At 45.0% G+C, this 17,372-nt stretch overlaps 1 pseudogene; it reads right to left on the bottom strand.

Moving 5' to 3' along the window:
• Positions 1-13,830: 13,830 nt before the first annotated feature.
• LOC111544239 lies at positions 13,831-14,211 on the bottom strand (annotated as a pseudogene).
• Positions 14,212-17,372: the final 3,161 nt, after the last annotated feature.

The raw sequence follows: 17,372 nt of genomic DNA, 5'->3' as shown, positions 1-17,372 counted from the left end.
CCTGACCTCGTGATCCGCCCGCCTCGGCCTCCCGAAGTGCTGGGATTTCAGGCTTGAGCCACCGCACCCGGCCTGTATTTTTTTTTTTTTTTAATGCAATTCCAGGTTTTCTTTGTTATGTTTTCACGTATCCATGATCTATAAAGAAGGGTTAGCATTTTTTTGCATATTTCTAAACCACATACAGGATATACACACATGTGGGTGTGCCATGAGCTGCTTCTGTCCTGCTGCAACTTCGCGTTCTTGTAATTTGTCCATTCCTAAACATAGAGCTGTCACTTCTTTTTTTATTTTTTATTATACCTTAAGTTCTAGAGTACATGTGCACAACGTGCGGGTTTGTTACATATGTCTACATGTGCCATGTTGGTGTGCTGCACCCATTAACTCATCATTTACGTTAGGTATTTCTCCTAATGCTATCCCTCCCCCCTGCCCCCACCTCACGATGGGCCCCAGTGTGTGATGTTCCCCACCCTGCGTCCCAGTGTTCTCATTGTTCTAATTGCTGTACAGCAGGGGCCCCCAACCCCAGCACAGGTGCACAGCCTGTTAGGAACTGCGTCATACGGCAGGAGGGGAGCAGCAGGCGGCTGAGCAAGTGAAGCTTCAGCTGTATTGACGGCTGCTCCCCATCACTGGCATTACTGCCAGAGCTCCGCCTCCTGTCCCATCAGTGGCGGCACTAGATCTCATAGCAACGTGAACCTCATTGTGAACTGAGCATGCGGGGGATCTGGGCGGGGCGCTCCTTATGAGAATCTAATGCCTGATGATCTGTCATTGTTTCCCATCATCCCCAGATGAGACTGTCTAGTTGCAGGAAAACAAGCTCGGACTCCACTGATTCTACATTATGGTGAGTTGTATAATTGTTTCATTATATCTTACAATGTAATAATAATAGAAATAATGTACACAATAAACGTGATGCACTTGAATCATCCCAAACCATCACCCCACCCCCAGTCCATGAAAAAATGGTCTTCCAGGAAACGGGTCCCTGATGCCAAAAAGGTTGGGGACCCCTACCGCACAGTATTCCATTTCACCAACGTACTACAGTCTATCAGTTATTCTGTTCATGACCATTTAAGTTGTTTCCCATTTGGGATTACAAACAGAGCTAGAATGAATTCTGTATGTATGTGCTCTAGTCTCTAGAATACATTATGAGAAGTGGCATTCTTGAGTTCTAGCTTATGCTCATCTCCACCTTTGTTAGATACTGCCTAATTGTTCATCACTATCAATATTTCTGTTTCTTCCGCCATCAATATTTCTGTTTATCAAGCAAGGGACAAAGGCAAGCACCAAAAATAATACACAGTACAGGCATATTTCAACCTGCAGGTGTGGGGGATGCACATAGTGCCCAAGATTCTCACCACTTCATGGGGAAGAGTGCTCAGGCTGGGCAGAGCTGGACATATCATGTGTTCTGTACGAGGAGAGGGAATATAAAATTCCCTGTTGCCTCACACATTTATTAAGTATTATGGAGGGCAGGGTGCGGTGGCTCACTCCTGTAATCCCAGCACTTTGGGAGGCTGAGATAGGTGGATCACCTGAAGTCAGGAGTTCAAGACCAGCCTGGCCAACATGGTGAAACCCCATCTCTACTAAAAATACAAAAATTATTTGGGCATGGCAGTGCACGCCTATAATCCCAGCCACTCGGGGGGCTGAGGCAGGAGAATTGCTTGTACCCAGGAGGCAGAGGTTGCAGTGAGCCAAGATCACACCAATGCACTCCAGCCTGGGCAACAGAGCAAGACTCTGTCTCAAAAAAAAAAAAAAAAGAATTATGGAGGAATCAGAGATCATCTGACCAACGTGGCTTTGCAAGGAAGGTTTCAGCCTTTCTGGCCTAAGAAGTAACGTTAGAAACAACCCAATAATCCAGACAGTTTATACAGGAGGGGGTTTGTAGCCCTCCCTGAAGAGCCAGCTCATTGAAAAAAGACTCACAAGGGTCATCCACTTAACAAACTTGTTTATCCCTCTACATTACACCTCTGGACCCTCCCTCTACATTACACCTCTGGCCCTGGCAATTTATTAAACAGGTTTTCCGACCTAGGGCTTGTATTAGTTGACAACACTGTGACAAGTTTGCATCGTGGGCCATGAAAGGCATAAAAGGTATTTTGAGGCTTGCAAAGCAAAAGGAGAAATAGTCTTTAAAACATTTTTAATATAGGTTTTTAATCTATCTAGAATTTATTTTTGTTATGGAGAAAGTAGAAATTTCATTATTGAAAATATATGGTTAACATTTCGTCCTGCTCCTTTATAAAGGATTACGTGCGGTGCCTCACGCCTGTAATCCTAGCACTTTGGGAGGTCAAGGTGAGCGGATTGCCTGAGCTCAGGAGTTTGAGACCAGCCTCAGCAACATGATGAAACCCCATCTCTACTAACTCCTATATAAAATAAATATCCAGTTTATTGAATATAGCTTATGCTTCCATTGATTTGCAGTGCCTCCTCTGTCACTTATCAAGCTTCCATACATACGTACACATGGGCCAGCTCCTGGACTGTCTGATTCTTTTGACCTCTTTGTCTATACATAGGCTAGTACCATACACTCTTAGTTGTTCTCATTTTATAATCAGTCTTTGGGTTTTTGTTTTGTTTTAGAGTCAGGGTCTTGGTCAGTCACCCAGGCTGTCGTACAGTGGCATGATCATAGCTCACTGTAACCTTGAACTCTTGGGCTCAAGAGATCCCCCCATCTCAGCCTCCCTAGTAGCTGGGACTTCAGGTGTGCACCATGACACCGGTCAATCTTTTTTATAGATCTGTCATAATGTTTTAAATAATATTTTTTCTAGGGCTGGAGTCTCACTATGTTACCAAGGCTGGTCTCATATTCCAGGTCTCAAGCAATCTTCCTGGGATTACAGGCTGGTATTACAAGCATGAGCCCTGTGATCACGGCTCACTGCAGCCTCTATCTCCTGGGCTTAACTTCTGATCTTGAACTCCTTGGCTCAAGTGATCCTCCCACCTCAACTTCCCAAGTAGTTAGGACTACATGCATACACCACTCTGCTGGTTAATTTTTTTTGTATTTTTTTGTACAGACAGAGTTTCCCCATGTTGCCCGGGGTGGTCTTGAACTCCTGGGCTCAAGCAATCCACCTGCCTTGGCCTCCCAAAGTGCTGGGATTACAGGAATAAGCCAGGGTGCCCAGCCCCAGTCTTCATTCTGAAAGAGCAATTCCCTCAAACTTTTGGTTTTAAAAAATTGTTTTGGTTATTCTTGGCCCTTTGCTCTTCTGTATAGATTTTAGAATGTACCTTGTCAAGTCACCAGGAAGTTCTGTTGGGATTTTTATTGAAAATTGAAAATACAAATCAATATGCATGTTGAATCAACAGACTAGAGAAGAATTGGTATCTTTATGATGAAATGCATTCTCATCCATGACTGTAGCATATCTCACCATCTTTTGTGTCACTCGATATTGTCTTTGAGGATCCAATAAAAAGATGGGGTTCCCTGCTTGGGTTTGACCCCTATAGAAGCCAAAATATTATATTTATTGCTGATAGCGACCAGGTTAGAGGATGTAGCTTTAGGTCTGTTAGCTGATTGTTTAGTAGATCAAGGCAACAAATATACAAACAATTTGATAAATATATCTATATATAAAACACCACCAGCAGTTTGCTCCCCAAAAAGAAAAACAGAACTAACAAATCCAGATTATTCTTCCTAAATTTACTATTTAACATCACTCTGTCCTCTAAGGAGCAGAATGAGTAAAGAGGCAGAGAAACTGAGACTATCACACCAATAGAGGTCCTTGAAATGAATGGAAGTCTTAGGAGTAGGAACTAAGCATGCTTTCCTCACAGGCATCTAAGTTGTTTGTGTACAGATCCTTTGCCCATTTAAAAAATGGGTAATTTGGCTGGGTGCGGTGCCTCACGCCTGTAATCCTAGCACTTTGGGAGGTCAAGGTGAGCGGATTGCCTGAGCTCAGGAGTTTGAGACCAGCCTCAGCAACATGATGAAACCCCATCTCTACTAACAATATTTTAAAAATTAGCTAGGTATGGTGGTAAGAGCTTGTAATCCCAGCTACTTGGGAGGCTGAGGCACAAGAATTGCTTAAACCTGGGAGGCAGAGGTTGCAGTGAGCTGAGATTGCACCACCGCACTCCAGCCTGGGTGACAGAGTGAGACTCTGTCTCAAAAATAAAAATAAATAAATAAATAAATAAATTAATTAATTAATTAATTTAAAAAATGGGTAATTTGTCTTTTTATTGTTGAGTTGAAGTCCAACTTATTTACTTCTTTTGTCAATTGGGCTTTTGGTGTCATAGCTAAGAAACCATTGTCTAATTCAAAGTAACAAAGATTTACTCCTTTGTTTTCTTCAAAGGGTTTTATAGTTTGATCTCTTACATTTAGGTCTATGAGAATTTAGAATTTTATTTATGGTGTGAGGTAGGAATTCAACTTCATTCTCTTACATGTGGATATTCATGTGAACTATTATCTATTCAATCATTTCTCCTTTACTGTTATTTTCTTCTGAGGCTTTTAAAAGGGGATATATTAGAGACCCAATGTATTGTCTCCATTGCTTAGCTGATGTCACATATTTTTTACTTGAAAAAATGTCTTTATCGTCTTTACTCCTCTGTCATGTCCTAATTCACAAATTTTCTCTTTGTGCTCAGTCTGGAGTTTATTCTATTAGCTTTTTAAAGTCATTAAACATATGTCACGTTCCTGAGATTTCTTTTTTTTGTTGTTGTTGAGACGGAGTCTCGCTCTGTCGCCCAGGCTGGAGTGCAGTGGCCGGATCTCAGCTCACTGCAAGCTCTGCCTCCCAGGTTTACGCCATTCTCCTGCCTCAGCCTCCCAAGTAGCTGGGACTACAGGCGCCCGCCTCGCCCGGCTAGTTTTTTTTTTTAGTAGAGACGGGGTTTCACTGTGTTAGCCAGGATGGTCTTGATCTCCTGACCTCGTGATCCGCCCGTCTCGGCCTCCCAAAGTGCTGGGATTACAGGCTTGAGCCACCGCGCCCGGCGTTCCTGAGATTTCTAACCCATTGTTTTCTGATTTAAAAATAAACTAATGAATTTATTGTTTTTGAATATGAAACATAGGCACATGTTACAGAATTCAAAGAATAAAAAATACAATGATGAGGTTATTGGCTTTAAAAATATTTGCCTGTTCTTGTTTCATTTTTGTCAGTTCTTGTTTCATAGCTTTGTTTATAATATGTGTTATTTATAGAGGTATAAGTGTGTGTGCAGGGTGCGTTGGTAGAAGACAACATAGGTCACAGCCTGTGCAAGGAAGAACAGTGGGAGGCAAGGCTAAAGAGGTAGGTCAAGGCTAAAGAGGTAGGTCAGTTTGTGGACTTTGGAATAAAAGGGAAGAAAATGGTTGTTGAAGAGTATGAATCTTAGCCATGTAGACTTTGAAGAATTATTATTATTATTTTTTTTTTACCATGTAATAAACATTGTGCTTTAAGAAGACTAAAATGCTTCAGATACACCAAAGGGAGGAGATGGGTAGTCTAGGCCTCATTAAAAGGCTTCTATCTCTCGTGGGTACCCAACTACCTTATACTTCCTTGATCCCTTTTCACAGGCCTGTATGCTGATTATAAGCCAGATGTTTCAGACATTTTGTGCAAATATTTTAGTGTCTGGCTATATTTAAATGCTCTGTTTTATTACCTACCCCTCAGAGTCCCCTCCTCTCCTGCCCCTGATGTGGCCACTCTGAAAGGAGTCCCTCTCCCCGGGATCCAACAGTGTTCTCCCAGCAGGGGGCAGCAGCGGCACATGTCAGGTGCTCAGGGTAGGGTGGGGTGCTATGGGGTGCCCTGTGGGGAGGAACTTGGAGGAGGAAACACATAGAATGGAAAAAGTAAACTAGTTCCTCAGTCCCACTTCAGAGTCAAACCCACACCTGTGGTGAGTTGAGTCACAAATATGTTTTTTCTAAAACTGGCAGCCATTTATTTTGGAAGGAGGAAGATGCACTCAATATTGTTGAGGACATGGCTTTTTGTTCTTTGCTTTTTCCTAATTTCTTATCCTCTGCTTTGTCCATAAATGTTCTAGTTTCTCTCACTCTTCTCTTTCCCTTCCTTCATGTCCAACATTTTCCCATTTTTTCCCTAATGGTCAGGAGTATAGGTCTGGCCAAATAATCACCTTCTAGTCACTCTGGAAATAAGAAACACAGCATAAGGGAAGGGAAAAGCTGATTGGCTCCCCCAGTTCCTCACCTACCCCAGAGGCATCACATTTATCTCCAAGACGATCATCACCCGGAAGGCAAAGGCCTCTCACAATTTCTTACACATCTCTGAGTTCCCCACTCACTTGCTAGACTGGATGAGAACATAGACACCCACCTGCAATCTGGTCTATAGCTTTGTCCACACACGCATGGCATGTGGAGAAGAAATGCCTGGGGGTAGGACCTGGGGGGCTGGGATCAAAACACTGTAATGAGGGGTCGTTTTGCAGAAATCCCCAGAAATGTGATCTTAGGACCTTCTCACTGCTTCTCCCTGAAATCCACTGTTACAATGCCCTTATACCAGCTCGGTACCCCGGTATAGCACAGTAGAGGCAGCGTGGTAACTGTGTGACCTCCAACCTAGTCCCACCATGGCCAAGGTGATAAACATGTACATGGGAGTTTATTATCTTGGGCATGGTGGAACTAGGTTAGAGGTCACATAGTTAATTTTGGGCAAGTCACTTGCCTTCTCTGGGCCTCAGTTTTTTTTTTTTTTTTTTTTTTTTGAGACGGAGTCTCACTCTGTTGCCCAGGCTGGAGTGCAGTGGCGCGATCTCAGCTCACTGCAAGCTCCACCTCCTGGGTTCACGCCATTCTCCTGCCTCAGCCTCCCAAGTAGCTGGAACTACAGGCGCTCCCCACTACGCCCGGCTAATTTTTTTGTATTTCTAGTAGAGAGGGGGTTTCACTGTGTTGGCCAGGATAGTCTTGATCTCTTGACCTCGTGATCCACCTGCCTCGGCCTCCCAAAGTGCTGGGATTACAGGCGTGAGCCACCGTGCCCGGCCCTCAGTTTTCTTATCTATAAATGGGTATTAACAATGTCTTTCATAAAGACCTCACAGAGGACAGGCGCAGTGGCTCATGCCTGCAATCTCAACACTTTGGGAGGCCAAGGCTGGAGGATTACATGAGGCATAGTAAGACCCCATCTCCACAAAAAATAAGATTTACCTAGGCATGGTGGTGCATGCCTGTAATCCCAGCTACTTGGGAGGTTGAGGCAGGAGGATCACTTGAGTCCAGAAGGTGGAGGCTGCAGTGAGCTGTGATCGTGCCACTGCATTCTAGTATGGTGACAGAGTGAGACCTTGTCTCTAAAAAATAATAATAAATACCTCACAGAATTGAGATACTCAAGGAAGATAATAATGTGAAAAGTTTGCATTTGTGGTGGAGTGTTTTAAAAACATTATCATTTCTAGCTCTTTCTCAAGAGCACTTTGGCCCTTGTCTCACGGGCATATTGCTGGAGTTTAAGCCAAAGAATCAGGTGTTGGGACAAATTGGCTTAAAAAACATCTGTTAATTTATTTTTAGAGATATGGTCTCTCCATGTTGCCCAGGCTGGTCTTGAATTCCTGGCTTCAAGCCATCCTCCTTGCCTCAACCTCAAAGCCTCACTTGCCTCAAAGTGCTGGGATTACAGGCATGAGCCACCAGGCCAGGTCAAAAATTTTTTATTTGTAATTATCATGGATACATAATAGTTGTACATTTTTCAAATTGAACTCCTGAGGGGTCCAGGGCCATTGAGAGGAAAAAAGCACAGAACCAGGTGGATTTATTTCTAGGGATTTGGTTCCTGGCCCCTTGTCAGGGAAGGTGGCTTCTTTCTTTCCCCGGGGCCAAGAGAGACTCACAGGGAGATGTACCTCTAGAATCCTAGGTCTGAATGAGACCACCAAAGGGTCGTTGGTTTTAGGTGCTGTTGTTGTTGTTGTTTGCCCCTCACGTTAAGGCTACATCGAAACCACTGTAAAGGGATCAGAAAGAATATGGCATATAGTCTGTCTGTTAAATGTTTCCGTGTTCTTTCCTGGTAATTCAGGACTAAGTTTGTTTCACAGTGAGTTCTTCTTTTCAGCCTTTTGGCTGCAACTGAGGGTTGCAAATGCTTCGAGGGTAGTCTCTTCATCTTTATATCCTGTCCAAACCCAGCACAGTCAGGCCCTAGGGTCCCATCTATTGAACTGCATCGTTCTGCTCTCCCTGGAGCTAGGAAATAAGCTGGTCAGTGTTTTTTGTTGGCTTTAAATACACTATTTGCAAAGTTCAAAACAAACCTTATGATCATTTGGCTTGTGGCTTCTCTCCTAAATCTCCCTCCTTTTGGAATGGTCATGATGGCAGGAGGACGTGCCAAGACTGAGCTTCTGTTTCTGTTCAAGGACAGTCCCTGCCATGGCTTCGTTTGAGCTGCCCTCCCTTTTCTTATCAAATGAAATCAGCCACCACAGGAAATTGGCTTCTCCAGATTGTAGGAGACAGGAAGCAGCACCACAAAGCAGGGCCCAGGGAGGGAAGCCAGAGATGAGAGAAACAGCTCAAGTTCCAGCTCAGTCAGTGCCTGGCCCCTGCCTTGCTTTCTGCCTCTCTGTCTCGTTCTTACCATCTCCAGTCTGATCTACTCTTCTCCTGGGTCCTGGTGTCTGAGGCTGAAAGGTGCCGTAGTAGAAGTTATGTCAAGGCCAGCCTCCTTCCCCACTCAGTCACTCACAACAAGCCTTCCAGCGTGTGCTTGACCCTTCCAGGGATGGACATTTTACAGCTTCCCGTAAGAAACCAGCTCCGTTTTGCCTTTTATCCATCTGAAACCTCCCCCTCCGGTGTTCTTCCTTCGGTCCACGTGGGCCTCACTTTTCCACGGGACGGCCCTTTTCACACCTGAGTCTCCAGGCTAAGCCCTTCTGGGGAGGCCTGTTGGTACAGGCATGAGTTTCTCAGAAACTCAACCAGAGGGAGTCAGGAAGGGGTCTAAGCAGGAAGGAAAGGCGAAAACAATGCTACTCGTAGGCCCTTTCCTTGCCAAGGAGTTACGTGCGGTGGCTTTAACTTGATGTTTACTGCAACCTCAACATGCTTTTCTTCTGTGTGCCTAGTGCCTTATGGGAAGAGTGTCTTCTCTTTTAGCTCACTTCGTTAATATTTTATGAAATATTTAAATACATATATAAAGGTATCGTGACATTCCACTCCTAAATACTTCAGTATGTATCTTTAAGACATAAGAATATTGGCCGGGCGCGGTGACTTATGCCTGTAATCCCAGCATTTTGGGAGGCCGAGGCGGGCAGATCACCTGAGGTCAGGAGTTCAAGACCAGCCTGGCCAACATGGTGAAACCCCATCTCTACTAAAAATACAAAAATTAGCCGGGCGTGGTGGCAGGCGCCTGTAATCCCAGCTATTCCAGAGGCTGAGACAAGAAAATCGCTTGAACCTGGGAGGCTGAGGTTGCAGTGAGCCAAGATCGCACCATTGCACTCCAGTGTGGGTGACAGAGTGAGACTTTGTCTCAAAAAAAAAAAAAAGTATTTTTCTGCATAGCCAAAATCAAAATATAACATCCAACAAAATGAACTATAACCTCCTAGCATTATTTAATATTTAATCCACAAAATTTCCCCAGGTGATTCCAAAATGTCCTTTACTGCTGTTTTGTTCAAACCAGGATCCAATCCAGGACCACGCATTTCTTTTTGTTGTGATGGAACTTAGGACTCTTTTATGGATGACGCTGATAAACAGAAGAAAGCTTCCTTGTTAAAGTGCTCTCTTTTAAAAAATTCGTATCAGGGCCCGGTGCAGTGGTCACGCCTGTAATCCCAGCCCTTTGGGAGACTGAGGTGGGCAGATCACCTGAGGTCAAGAATTCAAGACCAGCCTGGATAATGTGGTAAAACCCTGTCTCTGCTAAAAATACAAAACTTAGCTGAGCCTGGTGATGCACACCTGTAATCCCAACTACTTGAGACACTGAGGCAGTAGAATGGCTTGAACCCGGGAGGCGGAGGTTGCGGTGAGCTGAGATCACACCACTGCTCTCTAGCCTGGGCAACAGAGCGAGACTCCATCTCAAAATAAAATAAAATAAGTAATCAGGCTGGGCACAGTGGCTCACTCCTGCAATCCCAGCACTTTGGGAGGCTGAGTGGGGCAGATCGCTTGAGCCCAGGAGTTTGAGACCAGCCTGGGCAACCTCATCTCCTCAAAAAATACAAAAATTAGCTGGGTGAGGTCTGTCGCCCAGTTTGGAGTGCAGTGGCACGATCTCGGCTCATTGCAACCTCCGCCTCCTGGGCTCAAGCAACTCTCCCGCCTCAGCCTCTGGAGTGTGCACCTCCTGGGCACGCCTGTGGTCCCAGCTACTCGAGAGGCTGAGGCGGGAGGATCCTTTGAGTCCAGGAGGCAGTGGTTTCAGCAAGCCGAGATGATGCCACTGCACTCTAGCTTGAGCCACAGAACCAAACCCCATCTCAAAAAAAGAAAAGAAAAAGCAAAAAACAAAAAGAAAAACCAAATAAAATACGTATCATATATCATCAACATAGTTCATTACACCATTATTATATCATGGATATAGTTCACATGACACATCACGAGACAGTTGTACCACTCAGATGTCAGACGCTGTGAACCTTCTACTTGAGATAGTTAAATTCAAGAATAATTTTTTCGGTTGGGCGCGGTGGCTCACATCTGTAATCCCAGCACTTTGGGAGGCTGAGGTGGGCAGATCCCCTGAGGTCAGGAGTTCGAGACCAGCCTGGCCAACATGGTGAAACCCCATCTCTACTAAAAATACAAAAATTAGCTGGGTGTGATGGCCGGCACTTATAATCCCAGCTACTGGGGAGGCTGAGGTGGGAGAATGGCTTGAGCCCAGGAGGCGGAGGTTGCAATGAGCCAAGATCGTGCCACTGCACTCCAAACTGAGCGACAGAGCGAGACTCTGTCTCAAAAAAATAAGATTTAAAAAAAATAAAAAAGGATAAATTTTACTAGACTCCATCTCAAAAAAAAAAAAAAACAACAACTCCTGACCTCAAGATCCTCCTGCCTTGGCTTCCCAAAGTGCTGGGATTACAGACGTGAGCTACGGTGCCTGACCAAGAATAATTTTTTTCAAGAAATATTCAGTCTACAGAGTCCCAGTAACGGAGGTAACAAACATACACATAGTAGCATTTCATATTCATGAATTTGTTCACCTTGGGAACAATGGAAATTCAGTTTTTTCTTTTTTCTTTTCTTTCTTTTTTTTTTTTTTTTTGAGTGGAGTCTTGCTCTGTTGCCCAGGCTGGAGTGCAATGGCACAATCTCGGCTCACTGCAACCTCCACCTCCTGGGTTCAAGCGATTCTCCTGCCTCAGCCTCCCGAGTAGCTGGGATTACAGGCATGCACCACCATGCCTGGCTAATTTTTTTTTCTTTTTTGGACTTTTAGTAGAGATGGGGTTTCTCCATGTTGGTCAGGCTGGTCTCAAACTCCCGACCTCAGGTTATCCACCCGCCTCGGCCTTCCACAGTGCTGGAATTACAGGCGTGAGCCACCACACCTGGCCAAGGGATGTTTATTTGAAAGTCACAATTGGTCAGAAAAAGAAAAGGCAGATATGTTAGGATTCTCAAGGACGTGTATATAGAGAAAGAGATGTTTCTAAGGAATTGGTTCACATAGATTATGGAGGTTGGCTAGTCCAAAATCTGCAGCGTGAGCTAGCAGGATGGAGAACTTCCTCCTCCTCCAGGGGGCACCGTCTTTTTGTTTCAGGCCTTCAGCGGACTGGACGGGGCCCACTCGCATTGTGGAGGGTAAATCTGCTTTGCTTGAAATCCACTGATTTAAATATTAATCTTATCCAAAAATATCCTCACAAAGACATCCAGAATAATGTTTAACCACATACTGCTCCGAAAAGTCAATGGGTTCATTTTTTTTCTATTAAAAAACCCCACCACATATCTGGGCACTGTGGCCCAGCTAAACTGATACGTAAAATTAAGATATCACCGCAGCGCTGAGAGAGATGGAGTTTCCATCTCTGCTACTGTGCTCTGTTCTTGTGTAAAAATGTAACACTTAGGGCCTCAGTTTTCCTCTCTGTAAAACAAAGGGTTTGGACTAAAAGATCTCTAAGTTTCCTTCCAGCTTTAAAGTTCTTTTAAAAATTGTAGGCCGGGCGTGGTGGCTCAAGCCTGTAATCCCAGCACTTTGGGAGGCCGAGACGGGCGGATCATGAGGTCAGGAGATCGAGACCATCCTGGCTAACACGGTGAAACCCCGTCTCTACTAAAAAATACAAAAAACTAGCCGGGCGAGGTGGCGGCGCCTGTAGTCCCAGCTACCTGGGAGGCTGAGGCAGGAGAATGGCGTGAACCCGGGAGGCGGAGCTTGCAGTGAGCTGAGATCCGGCCACAGCACTCCAGCCTGGGTGACAGAGCGAGACTCTGTCTCAAAAAAAAAAAAAAAAATTGTAGTAGGCTGGGCACAGTGGCTCGCACCTGTAATCCCAGCACTCTGGGAGGCCTAGGTGGGCAGATCACTTGAGGTCAGGAGTTCGAGACCAGCCTGGCCAACATCGTAAAACCCCCGTCTCTACTAAAAACACAAAAATTAGCTGGGCGTGGTGATGCACACCTGTAATCCCAGCTACTCAGGAGACTGAAGCAGGAGAATTGCTTGAACCTGGGAGGCAGAGGTTGCAACCTCATGATCCGCCCGCCTCGGCCTCCCAAAGTGCTGGGATTACAGTCATGAGCCACCACGCCCAGCCTTGTGTGTGTGTTTTATAGCAGCCATCCTAATGGGTATAAGGCGATATCTCATTAAGATTTTGATTTGCATTTTCCTAATGATTAGTGCTGTTGAGCATCTTTTCATAGGTTTGTTAGTTATTTGTATATCTGTTTTGAAGAATTGTCTACTCAAGCCCTTTGCCCATTTTTTTTCATAATTGAGATTTTATTGGTTGAGGATCAGTACAGAGATTTCAGTTTGTACACAATTCTTAACATATGTAACGAAATTCTAAAAAGCCATGTATTGTAATTCTTTTTGAAGTTATTCCAGTGACTTTCCAGCTTAAAATTTGGTAGCAAATTTTCCTTAAGAGGCTATCAAGTACCAGTATCTTCACATGTTGGTTAGCTGTTACATATGGCCCACCAGTTCACAACTGAATAGCATGTACACTACATATTCAAATCTGTAATCTTTCACACACAGTAACAAAGTTACTAGGCAAACAGGACTACCACAACTAAAGATGTTACAGAGTGCACACAATTCTGACAAGGAGCGCCATGATCAAGGAGTGGTTTTCTATAGGAAATAGTTCTACTAAAAAACAACACGGGAATAGAAGTAATTTAAAATGTTCAAGACATTAAATACAGGACTGACTCCATATTGCCATTTAATATGCTTTGTATTCTAGGATATAAAAACTAACCCCCCATCTATGGAATGTTAAGCTGACACCAGAGACAGTCCAAGCCTCCCATAATTCAATATCCCACACTAGTTTCTGGTTGTACCAAAAAATAAACAACCAACAAATGATTTCACCTCTTAAAAAAAAGCATTTATACTTAAAAAATGGGATGAGGTGGGATTCCCTCCTTCTTAAAAATGTTTCTAGAGCTACTAAAAAACTTGCATTTACAAAATAGTTGATAAAAATATTCCTCTGGATTGTACAAGAAGGGAGAGAGGCACTACTGGTGAGCCATGGTATATGGTATTAATCAGACGTGGCTTCTTTCTCTCCTGCTTCATCAGAGGCTGGACGCTCCTCAGTTTCCGTTTCCCTGTTTTCTGCGGGTAAATCTTCTTTAGTTTCTTGGTCAGCCACTTCGGCCTGTTTTCCCTTTGCTCCCTTTTTCCCTTTTGTTTGCACTTTTTTGTCTGAAGATTTATCCTTCACTGCTGCCTTTTTCGGCTTCGCTTCCACTTTGGCAGGAGGTTTAGCTGACAGCAGCGCCCATCTCCTCTTGGGCTCTTCCTTGGCGGCCCCTTCGGCGGAGCTGACCTGTGTGGGGAGAAGGAGACGGGCGAATGGACGCCGGCTGCAGTCCCAGGACCCGTGCGCCCCCCCGGCCCGGAGAACAATCCCTTTGCCCATTTTTCAGTGAGGTTATTTGTTTATGTTGTTGTTGTTGAGTTATAAAAGTTCTTGATATATTCTGGATATTAACTCCTTATCAGAGATGTGATTCACAAATGCTCTCTCCCGTCTAGTGGTTTGTCTTATCCCTCTGTTGACTGCATCCTTTAATGCGCATAAACTCCTTTAAGCCTATGAAATTTGGGGTTGCAACTCTTTCTCCCAGCTTTGACCGACAGCTGCAGGCTGAGGACCTTAACCTCTCTGTCCTGAATGAGCGGTATTCCTGCCCTCCTATCTCTTCGATGATACGTATTTCAGAATAGAACTCGAAGTTCTTACTGCTGGAATCGACTCTGGAATTCTTGTCCAACCTCCTTTTACTGATGGACAAACAAGGCCCTTTGTGAGCAGCAGAGCTGGATCTAAAGTGAGAGCTTCTCTCTCCATCCAGCGCTCTCTGCACTGCGATGCAGCTTGACAAGTCAGCTGGTTGTTTTAATGAACTCCTCAGGAAACATAAGCAATTCGAGGAAAACACAACCAGGCCGTTAAGAGGGAATTTTATCCTATTGAAACTCTGTTATGGGGAAACGTGTGTGTTTGTTATAGGTAATCTATTTACATTTTCAAAAACCTTTTTACTTTCTAAAAGCAACTACATATATTCTAGGACTGTGAGTGCTGTTTTCTGGTAAATGGGGAGTTGCTTAGAAACCAGGAATGAGGGATGGAGACCAGTGGTCTCCTGTGGATGAAGTATAAACAGTAATTCTTCTTTTGTTTTTGAGACGGAGTCTCGCTCTGTCGCCCAGGCTGGAGTGCAGTGGCGCAATCTTGGCTCACTGCAAGCTCCATCTCCCAGGTTCACGCTATTCTGCCTCAGCCTACCGAGTAGCTGGGACAACAGGCGCCGGCCACCATGCCCGGCTACTTTTTTTTTTTTTTTTTTTTTTCTTTTTGTATTTTTAGTAGAGACGGGGTTTCACCATGTTAGCCAGGATGGTCTCAATCTCCTGACTTTGTGATCTGTCCCCCTCAGCCTCCCAAAGTGCTGGGATTACAGGCGTGAGCCACCGCACCTGGCCATATAAACAGTAGCTCTTCTAAGGAATCAGTACTAACGTTGGAAAGAAGATGAACATAATTTTTCTCTGCGCAACCTCTACCCCTCTTCTGATGAAAGCACCTGCTTTTCTTGAGGGCCTGCTTCTCCATAAACATGAGCCCATGTCATTTGGTGGAACTTCAGGAATCGACATATGAGTCAGTCCAGAAAAATGCGCACATCCCATTGGCCAGCCACAGCAACTCATTACAGAAGAGACGTTTGACCCCAGGTCACACCAAGGGGATTCCGTCCTGGGACTTTTGCTGCACTATTTTGAAAGAGGCTGTCTTTCCCCTGGTATTGCTAAACTAGCAGGACATGGGCCTGAAACTGCCAGAACGCACCTTGATGCCACCCGGGTAGAGTCAGGGAAGAGCAGGGCTGAGAGCTGGAGACACAGATTCCTGAAAGCATTGTTTGAGCGCGGATCCAGTCTTGCCTTAAATCAGACTTTTTTTTTTTTTTTTTTTGAGACGGAGTCTTGCTCTGTCGCCCAGGCTGGAGTGCAGTGGCCAGATCTCAGCTCACTGCAAGCTCCGCCTCCCGGGTTTACGCCATTCTCCTGCCTCAGCCTCCCGAGTAGCTGGGACTACAGATGCCTGCCACCTCGCCCGGCTAGCTTTTTTGTATTTTTTAGTAGAGACGGGGTTTCACCGTGTTAGCCAGGATGGTCTCGATCTCCTGACCTCGTGATCCGCCCGTCTCAGCCTCCCAAAGTGCTGGGATTACAGGCTTGAGCCACCGCGTCTGGCCTAAATCAGACTTTTTAGTAACATGAGCCGATCAGTTCCTCTGCTACACCAGTTTGAGTTTAACTCATCATTAATCATTAGTTAATAAGTTTAATCATTTAAACACTAATGATTAAAATAGTCCTCAGTCCAGATTGTACTTTAAGTTGCTTGCATACATTATCTGGAGGAGAGTATAAAAATAATAGGCTATCAATAGTGAGACTAATATTAAGTTCTTTTAGGTAATAAAAAGTCAAAGTGATGGGAAAATTTCTGTGGGAAATTGTGTGAAGCTATGTTAACAGTAAGAAAAGTGACTAGGTTTTGCTGTAAGTAAATGGATGGTCACACTTTCGGGAAATAATTTAAATTCTATTTCTAGTATGACAAGTGGCAAGGCAAAGAATGAGTCATGAAGGGCTCTTTAAGAACATACGGTGCAAAGATGCTACTGCACCGTAACATGTTAGAAAAGTATAATAGAACTAAAACAGTTAACATGTGATGGATGGTGAAAACATGTAAAAACAAACAAACAAACAGAAGGTGGCCAGATGCAGTGGCTCACACCTGTAATCCCAGCACTTTGGGAGGTCGAGGTGGGCGGATCACTTGAGGTCAGGAGTTCGAGACCAGCCTGGCCAACATGGTGAAACCCCATCTCTACTTAAAAATAGAAAAAAAAAAAAATTAGCCGGCATGGTGGCGGGCGCCTGTAATCCCAGCTACTCGGGAGACTGAGGGAGGAGAATCAGTTGAATCCAGGAGGCAGAGGTTGCAGCGAGCCAAGATCATGCCACTGCGCTCCAGCCTGGGCAGCACAGCAAGGATCTGTCTCAACACAAAACAAACAAAACCAACAGGTAACATTCATCCCACTGTTGTGTAGACTCACAACCGGCCGAATGTATTCCGTCCGAGCTTCCAGGTCCACGGTCCACCCCCTCCCACCCTGCTCTCCTCTCAGCAGACCCGTGTCCTTTGGCTTCCAGCTGGAGTCCCTAACAGGGATCCCCGTCAGGGAGGAGAGGGTGGTTGTGTGTGTTCCCCTGGTTTCCTCCTACAGGGGCTTCCTCAGGGAGCTGCTTCCCTAGATCACAGGTCACAGGGCTTCCAAGGAGCCTCTCCAGGCGCGTGCGGACTCTGCCTTTTGGGTTCAGAGGTCACAGGGCTTCCAAGGAGCCTCTCCAGGCGCGTGTGGGCTCTGCCTTCTGGGTCCTGATCACCGTTGCCTCCCCCAGACCTAGGGATAGTAACAGCCCTTTGGGGCAAGTCCTGGGTTCCCGCATTCCCATGACCACACTGTGTACTGGTCCCTTTATTAAACCCTCCTC

This window comes from Piliocolobus tephrosceles, chromosome 2 (assembly GCF_002776525.5).
Source record: "Piliocolobus tephrosceles isolate RC106 chromosome 2, ASM277652v3, whole genome shotgun sequence".
In the NCBI taxonomy this organism is placed as follows: Eukaryota; Metazoa; Chordata; class Mammalia; order Primates; family Cercopithecidae; genus Piliocolobus; species Piliocolobus tephrosceles.
The sequence above is the reverse complement of the archived record's forward strand: the minus strand, read 5'-3'. Positions and strand labels throughout refer to the sequence as shown.